Source organism: Callospermophilus lateralis, chromosome 8 (genome assembly GCF_048772815.1).
Source record: "Callospermophilus lateralis isolate mCalLat2 chromosome 8, mCalLat2.hap1, whole genome shotgun sequence".
Lineage (NCBI taxonomy): Eukaryota > Metazoa > Chordata > Mammalia > Rodentia > Sciuridae > Callospermophilus > Callospermophilus lateralis.
Genome location: NC_135312.1, coordinates 104025181 through 104041313, shown reverse-complemented (window position 1 = coordinate 104041313; position 16133 = coordinate 104025181). Strand labels below are relative to the sequence as shown.

At 39.6% G+C, this 16133-nt stretch overlaps 1 protein-coding gene across 4 annotated transcripts in view; it reads left to right on the top strand.

Moving 5' to 3' along the window:
- The first annotated feature begins 2164 nt into the window (after window positions 1-2164).
- LOC143406040 (broad substrate specificity ATP-binding cassette transporter ABCG2-like) overlaps window positions 2165-16133 on the top strand; it is a 59384-nt gene continuing 45415 nt past the window's right edge. For 3 of the 4 annotated variants that reach the window (XM_076864579.2, XM_076864580.2, XM_076864581.2), the window contains exon 1: window positions 2165-2234. The gene's annotated coding sequence lies outside the window, so the exon portion shown is untranslated. Of the gene's footprint in view, window positions 2235-2495; window positions 2546-16133 lie in introns of those variants that run through there. The other variant, XM_076864577.2, reaches the window with a different exon arrangement.

The window sequence follows — 16133 nt, the reverse complement described above, 5'->3', positions numbered from 1 at the left end:
AATTATGGCATTTGCAGGTAAATAGATGGAGTTGGAGAATATCATGCTAAGTGAAATAATACAATCCCCAAAAACCAAAGGCCAAATGTTTTCTCTGATATGCAGATGCTAATTCACAGTAAGGGGGGGGGGGTTAGGGACTAATAGAGGTACTTTGATTAGGCAGAAGAAAGTGAAGGGAGGGGAGGGGTATGGGGATAGGAAGGATATATAAATGAATAGGACATTAAAACCCTTTGTGCATATATGATTTCAGGTCCTGTGTAACTCTACATAATGTACAACCAGAAGAATGAGATGTTATACTCCATTTATGCATGATGTGTCAAAATGTGTTCTACTATAATGTATGACTAATCAAAAAAAATTTTTTTTAAAGCTTCAAGTGGAAAAAATACATCTTATATTTTTTGGGGGGGCTATACTGCTGAAAACCCAGCAATTTATTAATACTTACCTGAATCCATAATAATATTCAGGAATCAAAAAATACATACTAAACCTTATATTAAATTATACAATTAAATTATACAATGTAATAAATTCTCTATCATTTAGCCTTATTTCCCCCTTAAAATATGTGAATAATTGAAATCACTAAAATGAATGAGTTGGCAGTACTCATCTACACTTGTTGTGTTTAGCAGTTCATCTTAACACAACAATTAACATCCACAATACTCACTATACGTATACTGTATCAGAGAAGTAGGAATGGCTTCCTAGCCAGTTGTCCTTGAACCAAAGTACCAAGAACAGTCTTCCTCAAGTGTTACATGACCTGTCACATCTCAAACTATATTTGACCTGAGTTTAAGATTTAAAATTCTAACCCATTCACATTTATGGAACAAGTACTAGACATGAAGCTGAACAAGATGTGACCTCTCCCTCCAAAAGAGAAACTTACAGTATTCCCAGGGAGAATGCTGCCTGCCCAGCTCCCACCAAGGAGTGGACACAGATAGAATGCAGAGTCCTTCTGTGGATCCGGAGCCATTTAAGTAAACAAAGTTGACATGAAAGTGTAAGGTTGAGGCTCCAAAGCCAACTAAACAATTCAGTTGATTACTTTCAATTAACATGAAATTAGAATATACTTTGGGTGGATTTATTACTATACACCATTCTGGGGTTTTAGCCTGTTGGTTTGTTGTTTTTAAGGGGAATTTTTAAAATTTTAAATTATTTAAAAATTTGGACTTGTAAATATGGTATAGTTACAGGTAAATATGTAAATCAAAGTGCTTTGGGCACTGATTTAAAAATGGATCTTTCTTATTTTCCTATTTTGCTTAAGAACCAATATACTGACTTTTGGTTTTTGAAATTCTCAGAATCTGGCTTTTGATGCTTCAGTGAAAGGGAAGCAACAGACTTCCTTGGTGTGCAGCACGTTCTCCAGCATTCTTACAGCTTTGAAGAATGATTATTGTAACAGACCTTTTACCAGCAAACCAGGAGCTCAGTGCTCTCTTGTACCATGTCTGGGTATCCCAGGTGGCTTTGAGTGACAGTTTTGTACACTCTAGGAGTCAGTTACATCCTTAGTTGGTGGGGATGGCAATTCAACTGCCCCTCAATGACCCCTGGATTTGGAATCAGATGATTCGGCTCAGAGTTTGTTTACCCCAACCTGAGTATCTGCCTCTGGGGTTCATGATTGTGGTTCCTGGTGTCTTGGGATACCGGACAGCTATTAACTCTCCTAAGATTGAATTCTGTTTTCTAGAAAATGAGCATAATAATAACGACAGCTTTTGTGAAGCCCGATAATAGAAAAGTATGTTAAGACGGTTGCACACTGTAAAATGCCATGGAAATATGACAGTTACAGTTATGTCTCTTCTTCATTCAGCCCATCACTCCCCACCCCACCCCCACAGCTGCTTTTGTGTGAATCACAGATCAATAGGTCCACCTCCTGTAAACTTTTCTTATCTGTAAAAAAAAAAAAAAAAAAAAAAAAACAGTGTTTTTGATTTGTCCCTGTGTGCTCTCTGTGACCGGGTTCTCAGTCCCTGGTGTTGATTGTGATCGTCCTTGGCTGCATTCGTCTTCTTCCTTCCGCCCGCGCAGACTGCGTAAAAGCTTGGGGAGCAGACCCGTGAGGGAGACGCTACCAGCGCCCTGAACGCGCAGATTCGAGCCCCGCTCAGGGGAGCCTAGTCCACTGGACCCAGCTCACAGTCCCCAGCCCTAAGCTCAGCCTCCCTGTGCAGGAGCCGCCCGCGGTGAGTGCTGGGGGTGGGTGGGACGTGTGATCGTGTGTGTGTGTGTGTGTGTGTGTGTGTGTGTGTTCGTCCTGGTCCCAGAAAGGCTCTGCCGCAGCTGCAGCTGTGTCCTGGGTCAGCAAACCGCGTCAGGAAGGGGAAACTGTCAGCCCTCTCCCCTGGGTAGGCACGAGACCTGAGACAGAAAGTGAATGCATCCAGCGCCCAAACCTAGGGAAGCTGCATTGAGCCTCTGCTAGAGCCAAAAGGGAGAGACAGCTCTGACCAACAGTGCGAGGCTGGCTCTTGGATCAGCAGCAACAACAAAAAGGGTAAAGTTTTTATTCATGTGTCAGGGTTGCAGGGGTGGGCTTTATGGAGTCTAAAAATTCTCCCTTATTTTGGGCACATTTTCAAAAGGTGTTTTCATTTGCACACACTATGGCCTCGGGGCGGGAGCTTTTGCAGTCCTCTTTATTGTACTCACTCATGTATAAACATCCTTGTCCCTGGTAAGAGTGAGCTGCTGTCTCTGCTAAAACAATATAGGTACCGGTGGAAGAAAGCATGAATCTCTGGAGTATCACTTTAAAGATCCCAGGAATTTGCCTTTAGCCAGGAATTTGTGGGCTGTCCCAACAGTTTTAATACTGAAAGCTCAGTTCTTGTGTCTGTTGCCAATCCAATAATGAGGAAAGAGTTTTGAGAAAAAGGTAAAAGTTGTATTGATCTGCTAGCAATGGAGAAACCTGGACTGCTGTCCCAGAGGCTGGGATTCTCCCTGCCAGGGGTAAAACCAGGCTTTTAAAAGAGGAACAAGGATAGGGCAGAGGGGTGGGAGGGGAAGGGATGGGTCATGGGGTTATTAATGATGGTGGGATGTGATGATCATTATTATCCAAAGTACAGGTATGCAGACATGAATTGGTGTGAATATACTATGTATACAACCAGAGATATGAAAAATTGTGCTCTATATGTGTAATAAGAATTGGAATGCATTCTTCTGTCATATATAAATTAAAAAAAAAAAACTTAAAAAACTTTTTTTTTTAGTAGAACTTTACAGCAAGGAAAAAATCACCCCTAAAAGTCCATGACTTAACTTCTACGACATCCACAAGTGAGGGTATGCAGGCTGTTACCTGCCAAAGAGGACTCCTCTGAGGATGGACAATCTCAGGACTGGAAGAGACTATGTCACAAATACTCCACCAGTGTTTACACACTCTAAGTCTCTTATTTCACACACACACACACACACACACACAGAGAAATATATAATAATGAGAGGTATTAGAATCTGCTAGTGAAAGATGGACATAAGTTGTGATAGAAAAGGAAAGCATATTTTTTTTAAAAAGTACAAGGGCTGGGATCCAAATATTAACAAATATTAAAATGAGTGATCAGTGCAGTCCTCAAGACAGTTATTGCTCCAGTTCCCATTTTTACAGTTTATTCATGTTTTTACTTCTCATTTTTACTGTTTATTCACATGAGAAGCGATATTTCTTTATTCAGAGAGGGACACGATAGCTTATTAGGGTATTGGAACAGTCTTAGTCTCCTTTTCTCTGCTTTTAGGAAAGGGGGATGGAGAAGAAGAAGTAAAGAAAGAAATACATGTCTGTTTTAAAACAACCCATCTGAGGTTGGGCAGCAAAGTTTGTTCTCAAAGCATAAAATAGAATCCTGTTACATTTCCCTATTGTCAATTTTTATCCTCCATTTCTATGGAAAATGGGTGACAACATATCCTAGCTGTTTCCTGCTGAAAATAGATGATAAAGGGGATACTTACAATGGAAATCTTTTTGCCTATTATTGTCATTTTTCCTTCTTGGCTTTCACAAGAAGGGATGCAGCCCTGTTTCCACCCTTGTGGGGACCTAAAGGAGCATACTCACATAGAACAGTTAATATTTGTCTGATATGTTATACATAGTGTTCTAATCTAGTTTTTTTCTTCAATAGCCATGTTTGCCCTTCTCCCTTTGGGGTTCTAGGAAGGGTCTCCCATACAGTATTTGATAGGGGCTCATTTTAAGTCTGCTTATGGGGACTATCTCTAGTAGAAGGGAATAATTGGTAATACCTTATCCCACTGCAAATGAGTCCTTGATGTAATTCAGTCACCATTTCTTTAAGGTCTGATTCGTCTTTTCCATTTTTCCTGTAGATTGGGGTCTTCAGGATTCAAGCAGCTTCTATTGGATATCCTATGTTTTGCTCACTTATTGTGTTACTTTGTAATGGAAGATAGTCATTTGTCAGTCTGTACCCAGGAGAGGAATCCATGTCTTGGGGCTGGCTCATTTAAGATGGCTTTTGTAATTTCCTTAGCTTTTCTTTTTCTAGTAGGATAAGCCTCAACCCACCCTGAGAAGATGTCTACCAGTATCAGCAAATAGCTCAAGTTTCCCATGGCATGGGACATTTGGGTTATATCTCTCTACCAATCATCAAAAGCCTGCATTTCTACAGCATTCTGTGTCTTTTACAGTTGGCTACCTTTCACATTGTTTTGTGTGTATAGGACATAGTTTTGAGTCATCTGTGAATAGTCTGTTGGAAGCATGGCCTTTGCATGTTTGACAAGGCGTCCCTCCCATAGAGAGTTCTTGTAGGTGTTTTACCAAAGGCAAGACCAGTGCTTCAGGCAAGAGAATGAGCCCATGGGAATTCTGTTTTCACTTTGTACTGTTATCCTGGAAGTCAGAACTCCACTCTATGGCCCATTTCTCATCTTTGTCAGTATAATGAGGTTTGTATTGGTCTAATTCAAGCTGTAGTATTAGGGTCTTGTAAACATTTTTTTCTTTTTTTGGTATGGTCCTTTTGGCTACCCTATCAGCAGCCTAATTTTCCCTGGCCACATAAGTATCTGTCTTCTTATGACTAGGACAGTGTATGATTGTCAACTCCCCTGGTTTGGCCACAATCTATACCAATGTCAATATTTTAAGGTATTTGTTTTCAAAGGGGACGAACCATCTTTCTTTCCAAAGAGCTTCATGTGCATGTACTATCCTGAAAATATTTTGAGTTAGCATAAATGTTTACCTTTTTCCTTTGGTACAATCCAAGAGCTCTTATCAGAGCAGTTAGGCTATATGGGTTGATATTTCCAGAGGCAGTCTTGGATTCCTGTACCTATTGTTTTGTGACCACCCTGTATCCAGTTATCTGTTGGCTATTATCCACGAAGTTGATCCTGTCGGAGAAAAAGTTCAAGTCCGTCCAGCTCTTGATAGGCTAGTCACCAGGACTTGGTGAGAATCAGGAGGCTGAGGCAGAAAGATTGCAAGTTTAACGCCAACCTCAGCAAAAGTGAGGCACTAAACAACTCAATGAGACCCTGTCTCTACATAAAATAGGGCTGGGAATGTGGCTCAGTGATCAAATACCCCTGAGTTCAATCCCCAGTACCCACCCCAAAATCTGACTCTTTTCAGTGGACTTCTTATATTCACACAAGGCAAGGTGGTCTAGTAAAAGAACCATAGCATTAGAAAGGCAGTGTTCACTGTCAGGGTTGGCTATAAATAGGTCACCCACTTATGAAAGGATTTCTTGATCTAGCCATAACTCTCACAGATCTTTTGCTGGACTCTCCTTATACAAAGTGTGGGAGTTTTCAAATCTCGGAGGTAGGATAGTCTAGCAACACTGTGTGGTTACTTTGGTTTGGGGGTCCTACCTCTCAAAAGCAAATGGTAATTGGGACTTGCTTTCCAGTGGAATGGAGAAGAATCCTCCTTATAAGTCCAGCACTGAACCAATCATAGTCACCTGGAATTACTGTCTGCAGGGTTTAGGCATTTGGCACTGTGGGGTGAATGTTCTGGGCGTTATTACTTATAGCTTCCAAGTCTTATATACTTCAATACTCATCAGTGTGAGGTTTGTTAACAACCAGGATTAGAGTATTATAGGGGATCTGGCAAAGCTGATTCCTTGTTTAAAAAATTTGTCTTAGAAGAGGCTGGATCCTCTTAAGAGGAATATTGTTTCTTACTGTGGCAGGTTACTCCCTCCATCTTGATTGGGATAATGTTGATCTGCCTTCCTGGGGTCCTGCTAACCCATATGGCCTTACTCATTGTTTTTAAACAAACCTTCTGCAAAGTGAGCTCAGTTTCTTTTCCTGGCTGGCAAGTGAAAGCTGGAACTGGAGTGTGTTATTCAGTGGCACTTGCAAACGGAGTCACTGCTTTTTGGGTGAGGTTTTTGAGCATTTAATCTCCACAACAAATCTCCTTCCAGGAGAGGAATTGGACAGTCTAGCATGTGTAAAAATCTATGCCTCAAATTCTGTTCTCCCAGCTTCTATTCAAAGGGTTGGAGCAGTGGATGCTGTTGAGTCTGAGTTATCACTCCTATCATGGCCATGAAGAAGTATATATACTTCAGTTGAGTCCTTACTATTAACTGTATCGGGGCTCCTATGGGGCCCTTTGGCTCATCTCACAGCCATTGTCTTTTGCCCTCTGGTTAGTGCCAGCCTTCTCAGTGCCCAGACTCATTTCCAAGATTGCCTGATCACTTTTCTTAACCAAGAATTGCAAAGCCTAATGAAAAACACTGAAATTTTTTATCTCTAACTTCCATTTTATTCTCCTGTTTTTAAAAATACACATACTGCTGATCTCCCTGTGCACTTATGCCAAAGGGTGCATCATTGCAAGAATTGCTTTGCCTCAGCATAGCCAAATGGAATGTCCTGTTCAATTTTAAAAGGAAGGTCATTTTTGTCCTTGGGTTATAATCTAGCAGTGTCAAGAGCAGGGGACTTGCTGCTGTCGAGTCCTTTTCAAAGTGTGGGCCTTCCCTGTGTGTAAAGAAGGGCATAAAAATTGGAACCAGTGCCAGACCAGGCAGCACAGGATTAAAATTAAGATAAAAGTGTTTAAATAATTCTCAACTTTTTCTTCAGGTGTTTTGCTAGCCTAACACACCAGAAGTGGTGACTCTTTTGGGCACCATTTACTTAGTTTCTGTCTGTTCAAACTTCTTATCATGTAACTGCATAAATGCCAACACATTAAAAAAAATCTTCCATTTATCTGTTCTCTGACATGCCAACCTCAATTGTGAGATTGTATAATTCAGAATATCATCCAATGACCAGAATGTGTTACAGTGAATCACCATCTTTTTCTTAATCATAGGCTTACAGTTATGCAGGACCCATTCACCTAAGATCTACTGGCAGGGATTGATAGCCCATGTGTTGAAGGGCCAACAACAGATGAAAACAAAGCAAAACACATGCACGTGCGCACACACACACACACACACACACACACACACACACTCACAAAACTAGAGGGAATTCCCAAAACCAAGACTGACTGACAGATGGGAATAGAGAGACCGGGTGGGGGAAAATTTCTAGGTTCTCTAATTGTACTTAATCATGATTCCTAAACCAGTGGTGTCACAAATATTTCCGCAAGGAAGAACCATATGTTCCTATGAAGGGAAACCATATGTTCCCATGAAGGGGAACTAGATGTGTGGAATCGAGTGTCTCAGCATGCACACTTGAAACTTGGCCAAGTTATTGACTTTATTATATTTAGTTTTCTTTTTCTCAAAGTATACCAAATAGTGGAGTGAATCATAAACACTCGGGGGTGGGGGGGGGGGGGAAGCAGGAGTTTTCTTAAGCAAAAGGAGCCTCAGCAGAAATATACCTAAGTCATTTCTAATTTTTGCAGAAAAATCATTTCTATTTTTGCAGAATAGCACCTCTCTCAAAATGGTCTGACTTGGGCAAACTCACCCCATCTCCAATGTCTCAAGTGGTTGGCTGTCAACAAGTTCATCAGCCACCCTATATATTCAACATGGAAAGGGGATTTCTTGTAGTGCCAGACGTGTCCAGGGAGGCTGGATTGGGGGCTACTCTTGGGCCCACTTTGGGGACCAATTTGATACCAAAATCTTGGGGTTTTTTTTCTTCATTGCCAATCCAATAATGAGGACAAAGTTCTGAGGAAAAAGTGAAAAGGGTTTTTCTTTTCTTTCTTTAATTTAAAACTTTTTTTTTGGTATTGGAGAGTGAACCCAAGGCACTTTACCACTGAGCAATGTCCCCATTACTCCCTGCCCCTTTTTGTATTTTATTTAGAAACAGTGTCTCACTGAATTGCTTAGGACCTCACTAAGTTGCTGGGGCTAGCTTTGAACTCGCAATCCTCCTGCCTCAGGCTCCCAAGCCACTGAGATTATAGGTATGTGCCACTGTGCCTGGCTAGTAAAATGTTTCATTGATTTTCGAGCAAAGGGGAAATAGGAGACTACTGTGATTCTCCCTGTCTATGATTCAGAACTGGGATCTAAATGTTATCTGTAGATATAATTAATCAGTGTCTATAAGGGGTCCTTGAAGGAGTCATTGCTCCAGTTCCCAGGTTTAGAGTTTCCTTATTCATGTGGGCAGTTGTATTTTTTGGAGCAGTGAAGGACATGATAACCTGGGATGGGAAGATAATGTTAGTCATTTTCCTTCTGCTGTTAAGAACGGAGAAAAGGGGAAGAAAAAGAAACAGAAAATAGAAAAAAAAAATGTCAGTTTTAAAATAAGTCACCTGGTTTGCACTCAAAAGTAGATGTTATTACAGTTTCATTTATTATGTAGTTTATCCGTGGAGATATGGTGACAGCATCTTTTGTTTGCTTTTGTTATTGTAGTCGTAATACTGGGGATTGAACCCAGAGCCTCCTGTGTGCTAGGTAAGCACTCTAATACTGAACTATATCCTCAGCCCTGCCTCTAGATTTTGAGATCATGATTGTTTGAAAGTGTGAGAGAGTAGCAAAGAACACATATCACATATCATATTCTTAATGGATGACAGGTTAAAGTTAAGGTCCTAGAAATGTGTCTGCCTTTTGTGTGTGTATGTGTGGGGGGGTAAGATTGACTGTTTAATTTTTCTTCTCAGAGCTTTTACTCCCTTTATCTTACGGAGTGCGATGTTTTGATGGGGGTCCCTAATCGCCTCAAGGACCCTTGGGAAGGAGGCAGCCTGGAAAGAAGCCAGGAGCACTTGGGCAAAGTGCTTATGTTCCACAGCCCAGAACTTTGAGGTCATTATTGAGTGAAAACTGCTGCTTTGTGGAGTATTTGGACGATTCACCTGGCTCCTCTCAACCTTTATAACAAGAACTATGAATACTGTGTCTCAGAGCACATGCACCCAAGACTGGAGCCCTTGGTCACTGAGCTTTGAATAAAGTGAGTGAGGAAATTTGTGTGGCAGGAAAGTTGTGTGGTACTGTGAGCACATTTTATTAGAAAATAGCACACTCCTCAAGTGAGATGACTAAATTTTTGTTATTGGAGTCCTAGTCCAGATAATTGACTATGTGGGTCCTAACACACCAGGTCTGGATACTTGGCCCATGAACCAAAGGAAAGGAATAATAGTGCAAAGCAGGAAAGGAACTTTAATTAGTACCACTAGATGTGTTTAGCCATATCTTTGGGTCTGCTGACATGGGTTTCTAGATTATATAGAAGAAGGTAACCAGAAATATGCATCATCTAGTAATCTTAGTTAAACTGAGGTCAGGTTGATTATTATCTCAGGATTGGTCGACTAGCCTTGTCTAAGATAAGAAAGTTGCCCTTGCCTAGGGGCTAGTTTCCACTCATAAGAAGTTTATTGATCAGATATCTTGTTCCCTAAACCCAAGAAGACTGACCCAGAGCAAAATACACAGGTTACAAATATAGACAGAGATTCCAAGTTGTTGTTGTTGTTTTTAAAATCCTGCTTTTAGTTGCCTGTTGCACATTTGTGGGCCTAAGGGAAGAGTTTAAGTCCTCGTTACATTTATCAGCCATGGTAGTTTCATTTGAAAAAGAGTATAAAACACCAACTGATAATTCAGAGTAGTTTCTTCAGAAAATGAAGTGGTGGTGCATCTGATTACAGGTATTATAGTGGTTATGGGCAGGCTTGTTAAGATAAACCTGGTGCTGTCTCCAAATATGTGAACATAAACATAGAGTTGATATGGAACGGATGAAAACTTACTAAATATGGAATTACTGCAAGTGGAGGATGAGCTTGTTAATATTACTATTTAAAAGGCATTGACAAATATCACCAGCTAGCCAGGCTGGCAACCTATGCTGGGTTCACAAAATCTAGCTACATCATCAATAACTGAGAAAACAGCAAAGAAAGCATGCAAGCACACAGAAATACCTTTTCAAAATCCAGACGGCTCTTGATCTTAGGGGTCTGTGGGAAAAAGAGAGCTTACACCTGGATTCTTTATTTTTTATGGAAGGGGTGAGGTGCACACAAAGGGAGGTTCCATGGAGTGTTCATACCAAAGGGATCAGGTTCAGGAAGTTGAATCTAGCTTCATGATGTCCTGTAGTCAGTAGCTTGATTGACATCTTGGCAAGTCACACTTATCTCAGGTGCTGTGTGGAAACAGGCAGAACGAGAGGAAACTGCACATGTGTGTTGCATGGCCTAAAGAGCACGCAACACCAGGCCAGTCCTCCCATATGCTCAAATGAACATAGCTCACACACACAGCCCATGGCTGGCTCACGACAGACAAACATATTCTATTTCTTGTTTCTAGGATGTAATATTTGTCCACAAGCTTGGTTGGTTTGCTAAAAAGGTCTGTAGCTCCCTTTTGTAATTTTAATGTCAATGGGTGAACTTTAATGATAACTTTAAAAATTAACCACTTGTTACAATATGGATTAAAAATAATACTGAGAATGTTCAAATAATACAGGAAGATTATATACAAAAAATTAATTTGCACTTCTTATTAATTAAAAATATTTATATCTATAACATTGCCCAATTTTCTTTTCTTACATGATTGCGAAAATGTAAATTCTCACTTCTTTTTTCAGAAAATCATACAGATTTTACTATAAATGTTCATTGAGCATCCAAAGTCAGGACCCTGGACTTTATGCACGAGTTCCTTTAGGAAACACATTCTTTTACATAAGATTTATTACAATATACACACATGCAAAATCTATTTCAGCATTTATATCTCAGGAAGCACCCATGAAACATTTGAAGTGAGCTGAAATATGATGTCAAAATAAATTACAACCTAGAATGGAAAGTTGTCATGAGGGAGCACATTGGAATGGATATGGGCAGACACAAGGCCCTTTTGCACTTAAGTTTCATCCTGGAGATCATAATAAAAGGGAATGAACAGTTACACTATTCAGTTACAATAAAGGGGGAAGCATGCTGACTCTTTAGAGCAGCTTCCCCTGGCATTTACTTTTGAGGGAAATATCTTTTATAAGTATCACACAGGGATGCAGAGGAGACTGAGAAATGGCAATAGAGAGCACCCTCAGTGTGATCCATAATGCTTGCAATAGCACGTGTTCTATGTGCACTTCCTAAGGAGGATTGTTGTAGTTGTAGTTTTCCTTGTTCTACATCTTATGGATGCACATGAATGCTAAGACTCTGTGGCCCCATGTCCTTCTATTTGATGGCTGGGTCTTATTTGGGATAAACCTAGATTTTATAGAGGGCTAGATGGACTTTATGCTTTTAAATATTTTGTAAATGTTTTCATCAAGATTTTTGATGCATATTTTTAATTGACACATACTTATTGAACATCTGTCCTATGTTTGGTGTGGCATTGCAATGCAAGTTCGCAATGTGTAATGATAAGTTCAGGGTATCTTGCATATCTGGCAACTCAAGACATTTTGTCTTCCATTTTTGATAGGAGTTCGGCAGTTCATGGCTGCAGCCTGTGTCTAGTGGGCTGATTTATACTGTATTTCTTTCTAAGGTAAAGTGATTGAAATATTTTGGTGAAAATTAAAGTGTCCAAAGGAGTGTAGCACCCTTTCTGTGTCTATAGGTGGCACAGGGCTTGAGGAAACTGAAGTTGGTCCTTTAGGGGGAAAAAAATCCATGTCCGCTCACCTCAAGATGGGAAGCAAAAATTAATAATCCAGATGATTTGGCTGAATGTATTCTTTTTCAATGATACTCTATTGAGATAAAATTCATGCACCCAAAGATCCCACCCTCTGGTACACCTTGCTTGTAACTTAAGGTAGAGAAGAGAATAGATAGGAAAGTCAGAGGGGACAATAGAATACTGAGAAGGAAGAAGAAAACATCTCTCTTTACCTCAACCATCCCATTCATTGATAAAAGCTAAAAATAAGACCTTTGAGACCTTATAATTTTTACTGTGTAAAAACATATTCTACAAGCATTCCCAAGCTTGCACTAAGTTAACAGAAAGGCATATTAGTGCCACATGTATAGATGAGGAAGTTGAGAGTTCCCAATATCATTCAAAGCTGAGGCAGAGTAGAAACTGCAAAAAATAAATGAATGGATGGATGAAATGAATCAAAAGCTGGTCCAAATTTTACAAGTATGTTTAGAAATGCCATATTTGTAGATGAGAAAGTTCATTTTATTTATCTGGAGCTACAAAACAGTCATTGTGTATTGATTTCAGGAAGCTAGAGATATGCCTTCCTCTGGGGAGATGTGCTCCATGTGCCTCACTGAGGAAGCAGAGGCTCTCTCTGAGTAGTTGTCTCCCAGGGTCATACGTGCCTAGCATTGATTTCTGGTTCTGGCTAGGAGAAAAATTCAAATGGCTTGAATTTTGAACAAAGCACAATTACCACCCATTCTCCCATATATTTTAAGCAACAGATTTTGGGGGAAGATTAGCTCTTAGGCCAGAAAAAAAAACTACAAAATATTAATAAGAGCAAAGCAATTAATTCTGTATAATTTGAACTAATAAATATAATCTGATTAGTTCTGTCATCTTTATCCAAAGAAAACCAACTTTTCTGTAAAGGCCAGTCCTGTTGACAGGTAACAGACAGACATGAGTGATAGGAACATGAAGTTAAGGGGACAGTTCTACAAAGTAGGCCCAGTACACTACCCCCTACATGCTTTCTTTAAAATCAATTTACCACAGTTCTACCTGACCTAATTCAGTAGGCTATGTTATATTCCTCAGCTAACAACTGTAGTGAGATATTCAAGCCCCAAAGTTTCCTTTCTGCTGATAAGGAGAACACAAGTTACCCTGAAAGGGAATTTTATGACCTTTAAACAGACCAGATTCGAGAATTCAGGGAAATCATCATCATTATCATCAACATCATCATCAAAGCCCCTATACATAAAATCTGTAAGAATAACTTCCAGTTAGAATGGTCAGCACAGGTGAAGGAGCCTGAGTTACCTTGGGTCTTTTCCATGCACAGTGGGGACTTGGAAGTCTAGTGGAGTCCTGCCATCAGTCAGAGTCATGGTAGACCTGGGCAGGACTCTCTGGAAACTTCTTTGGGACCACCAATAAAACTGGAGAAAGGAGATGTTTGCCATCCTTCTCCTCTCTGAGTGGACCCACTCTCTCCTTGAAAGTAACCCCCTTTTCCCTTTGCTTTCCCTTCTAATAAACTCATACCTGGTACTCTGAGTGACATGTCTGAAATCTTTCCAGCATGATTTGGAGAACTGGTAATTTAGGCTATCTCAACTCAGCTGTGTCTTAGAGCCCTTGCTCTGTATCACTGTCAGATCTGCACTAGAGATTGCCTGTGCACTAGTCCTTCTTATACAAATCAAGTTTGGTCACTATCTGGGTAGAAAGTTTAACCCATATTCCAAAACATCCCATATTCCAAAACATCCCATATTCCAAAACATCCCATATTCCAAAATATCTTTGGAATTCAGGTACATTTTATAGAATACTTTGAGTATGGTCTATAATACTTAATATTGTTCCAACAATTTAATGCATATTTAGAGGTACTTTGTAAACTAAATCACAATGGTAATAGTACAACTGAAAGAAAACCTTTAAAAAATATCCCATCTTGCTCATACCCTGTATTCCACATCTTTACCTTAAATCTGTGTTGAAATGAGGAATGAATCAAAGGCCTCTTTGCTGGTCCTTACACTGGCACTTGGACTTGCATTGCTCCACCAGGTGACCACCTCAGATGTCTGCTCAACATCCTCTTTGGAGAGCCCTTTCCTGATGACCTGTCCTCTTGCTTTTTTTTTTTTTTTCCTCTCCATTGCACTGATACTTTACATTTTTCACATGTAACCTTTAAAAAGACCGATATCAAGGAAAAGTTCCTGATAACTTTTCTCCATGCTGTATTTCTTCAGACTGAGAGTAAAGGCTGAGAAGCTGCTCCCCCTATCTATTGGATTCCAAGGGAGCTGAAAGTGGAAATTGTCCCCCTGTCCAGGTCTGTCCAGCCCAGGCTAATTAAACATGCATACTTCCTGCTTCTACTTCACTTTGCTGTCTCTTCTCTTTGAAGAGCTCTCATCACCCCAGAGGATCTATACATGGAAATGTGAAACAAAAAGTTCCTATATGTTCCTTTAGAGCTGGCTTTGAAAAGGACCAATTTTCCTGCCAGTTTCCTTTTCGATATTTATGGACTGTGACTAACAGTGTTACGTAGCCTCAGTGATCCCTGGGATATTTTGTTTTGCTCCCACCTGCATCTCCAGTGCCTTCCATGTGACATCAGCCTAGTATATACTGAAGTGATTTCACGGGTGAGAAACAGGTTTGGAGAGTGTAAGCTAGGTCATCTTCTTGAAAGCTTCTGTGGTTAGTAAATTTAAGGAAAAGAATCTCAACCCCATTATACTTTAGATATGAGGTGTCCCCCACAAGTTCATGTATGAGACAATAGAAGAATAGTCAGAGGTGAAATAATCAGATCCCAAGAGCTCTAATCTAAACAGTGGATTGATCCCCTTGTATGAATTAACTGGAAGGTAACTGTAGACAGGTAAGGTGTGGCTGGAAGAAGTATATCACTGGGTGTATTCCTTTATGGTTTATGTTTTGTCTCCTCATGAACAGAGCTGTCTGTCTGCTTCCTGGCTACCATGTACTGAGCTGCTTTCCTCTGTCACAATCTTCCACCATGACGTTCTGCTTCATCTTGGCCCAGAGATATGGTATTAGCTGACCACAGTCTGAATCTGAAACCGTAAGCCAAAATAATCTTTCTTGTCAGGATTTTGGTCACAGCAAAACAAAGCTTACTAAAACAAATCCCATATTTGTCTCATGAGCTAGGAAGCATTTTATGGGCATTTTTAGGAAAAGAACCATCTGAGCATCCCCTGGAAATCTGTTGGCCAAGTTGTAAATAACATTAAATATTTTTAGGGTGCAACATGGATGTAATTTGTGCTTGGTCTTAGTTCTCTAAAGTATAATTTGGCTAAATATTTTCTGAAGTTTTGGTTTTCTACCATAGATTAAAATTAACTTAGGAAAAATTCTTGCAAATGTTGTGGGAATAGAAAATGAAAAATAATAGTCTTGGAGTTTTATGATCATTTACATCTATTTAATGAGAAGATTTTGATTAAGTTGAAAAATTAAAGGACAGGAAAGAGGTCAGTGGTAGGGAGAGGTTTTGTTATTTTAGTCTTTTCTTCTTTTTTTTAGTAGACATTTAATTTTTAAGTTTTAAAAATTTAAATTAAATGTACTTTAGCTGATACATAAAAATAAACATTATACACATTAATGGATATCATATATGGTTTTAATATTGAATTATATTAAACATGTATATTTCCTCAAATGTTTATCATTTCCTTTTGTAGAAAATATTTAAAATCCTTTCTTGTATTATTTTGAAATATATAGTCCATATTTGTTATCTACAGTTACTCCACTGAGCAAAGGCAAGGAGATGGTCTTTTTGGGGAGTGATGGCAATTGTCTATATCCTGACATTGAGACTCACATGACTACATTTTTGAGAGTCTGAAAAGCTCACTTAAAGAGGGGGAATTATACTATTTAAAATCCTGTTTAGTATTGTCATGTTTGTAATAAACA